The following is a 2,481-nucleotide window of genomic DNA, read 5'->3' as shown; positions in this document are numbered from 1 at the left end:
TGCTGTGCTATTAGGGACAGGAAAGCTTCTCTTCTGTTCAGGAATATCCGCCTTGCTGGGATTACTCGCATTCCCAAGCATTGGACTGGCTGGAGCAATTCCCCCTCCTCCGACAGAGATGCCACTCGATTTCTGGGAGGGAATTTCATGTTCCTTGATATCACGTTGGACGGTCCAGGTCTGACTCCTTCTTGGATACACCACAGCCGAAGGGCCAGCGGGGCCAGCACAGTCACTGTAAGGCCTCTGCTTGTGGCTTGAAGAAACACTTGCCTGCACCCTGTGTGGAGGAGACTGGCCAGGGCCTCTGCTGAGATCGGTCTGACGTTAGCAAGAGACAGATCGCTGGTACAGCTGGAATCTCGAGCACGCAGCTCTGAAGATTTTCTCCTTAGTAACAAATGTGTTGCTTTGTTTGCATCGTGTTTCATTTTTCTAAGAGATTCTTGAATTTCTTCTTGTGAATACCCCGCTTTCCCTAAAATGTCTCTGCTTTTCTGGTCTGAGATGTCCAGGTCCGGTTCAACAAATGTTATTGAAATTCATCTTCCTGATATCCTAAGTTCAGCCATCTGTGTTTCATTTCTTCTCCAGAGTGCCTCGTCTCAGCACTTGAGCACCAGGGCACCTTTGAGAAGGTTTTCACGGTCTGTCGACATGTGTGAAGGGATTCGGTCTTTCCCCCTTAGTACTCTCTGTCCTGGTTCCCTAAGGCTTTGCCGGTCAAAGGGGTGCGTGCCAGTGCCGGGCACCTGCAGGGCGGTCCCGGGGCTCCATAGTTTGACTCCAGGCGTCGTGTCATCTGTTGCCTGGAAGAGCGCGGGCGCTGAGGATGGAGCAGTGCCTCCGAGTGGGTCGCTTTTACGGCCAATGGTAAACTCGTTGCTGAAGCCAAAATCTATCATGTTGACATTCATATTGTCATCTAACAACAGATTTTCAGCCTTGAGTTCTCTGTGCACCATCCGTTTTTGGTGCCAGTATTGGACTAGCAGATACGACCTGTCCGAACTCGGCTCTTGCTTCCTTTTCCTGCATTCTCCCACGTTCTGGAAAATAGTCAAATATTTCACCTCTACTTGCATGTTCCACGCTTAGGAAGAGTGTTTTTTCAGTTTCAATGACTTCGCATAACGTCACTATGTTTACATGATTTAAAATCCTCATTACTCTTACTTCTCTGCAGAGCTTCTGTAGACTTGTTGGATTCAGCTGAGCTCTGTGAATTATTTTTATTGCATCACCCACCTGACCAACCGGATGACAGACTGGGTGGTCACCAGCTGCCTGTCGCCAGACAGACCTGTGGGGCCTGCGGGAAGGAGAGGAGAGAGGGGACTCTGGACAGTGGGTTCCTGCTGCCTCTGTCCCCAGGCTCTGCCACTTTCTGGACCCAAGAACCATCCAACTGTCCCCTCCAAGGCCCTGCAGGCTTCAGGGTCATTGCTGTGTCTGGAAGGTCCCTGATATGAAGCCCACAGATGAGCTCCATAGAGACCACTATGTTCCTGAGAATATATTCATCTTTGCATAATGAGAGGACACATAGTAATTATCTAGCTGTCAAAAATGACTGATTGAGAACTCAAAGATTTAGGAGCCACTTCTCCAAGGAGAGCCTCAGGAAGGCGAGGAAGGTGCCCAGATAAACCTCACTAAATCCATTCACTCCTGCTCCCAGAAGCACAAGGTGTGGAGGCACCATAGGGGGAGGCCAGGGCCTGGGTTGGGGTGCGGGTGTCAGGGAGGACGGATGGGGCCTTGGGTGGCCTGGTGAGCTCCAGGTGGGGCTCTGCTCCCTTGTCGCAGCAATCCTTCTGGAGAAGTCCTTGCATTGAGGGGCACGGGTGTGAGGGCGAGTGTCCCTTTACCACAGGTCTGGGATGCCCAGGACAAAGGAGAATTCCAGCCCCAGCTCAGGCCCAAGGCCCCTCCTTCTGGCCTGACGTTCCTGGCTCCTGCACTCAGGGCAGGAAGAGGCTGTGTCCCCGTGTGCATGTGGGGAAGTGGAGGCTCTGGACGTTCACACACAGGACATGGTTTGTGCCGCAGCGTGTTCGTGTCCCTGGTGACTGTGATCACTGAGAACATGTCATGTCTCACAGGAAGTGGAGCCACAGGCTGCCCAGCACCCTCCTTTCCCTGAAGCTCCACGGGGCTCCGCGTGGCACTCTGTCCGTGATCATCGATGTCCCGGGCCGAGCAGGCACCTGACGCTCTGCTAACAGGTGGGTCCTCCGAAGCCACTCGGCCCCTGGAGCATCTCACAGGTGGCTGGGTGGGAGCCCCACAGGAGGACCCCTCCCACACTGGCCTCTGGTGCTGCTGGGAGGGCCATTTCCTCGGGCCTCTGGGCTGGGATTTAAGGTCAGGGCCGCGTTCTAACCAGGTGGCCGTCGTCCTGGCCCTGCAGGAGACCCACTGGCAGCTTTTCCAGCTACTGCTGCCTGGACCTCAGGTCTCCAGCTCCTGAATCAACCG

General features: G+C 54.1%; 1 pseudogene; it reads right to left on the bottom strand.

Annotated features, from left to right (window-relative positions):
* Positions 1–1,404, bottom strand: part of LOC105806174 — a 32,001-nt pseudogene extending 30,597 nt beyond the window's left edge.
* Positions 1,405–2,481: the final 1,077 nt, after the last annotated feature.

This window comes from Propithecus coquereli, unplaced genomic scaffold (assembly GCF_000956105.1).
Source record: "Propithecus coquereli isolate 6110/MARCELLA unplaced genomic scaffold, Pcoq_1.0 Scaffold139, whole genome shotgun sequence".
In the NCBI taxonomy this organism is placed as follows: Eukaryota; Metazoa; Chordata; class Mammalia; order Primates; family Indriidae; genus Propithecus; species Propithecus coquereli.
Note: the sequence above shows the minus strand (reverse complement) of the source record. Positions and strands in the feature narration are given on the sequence as shown.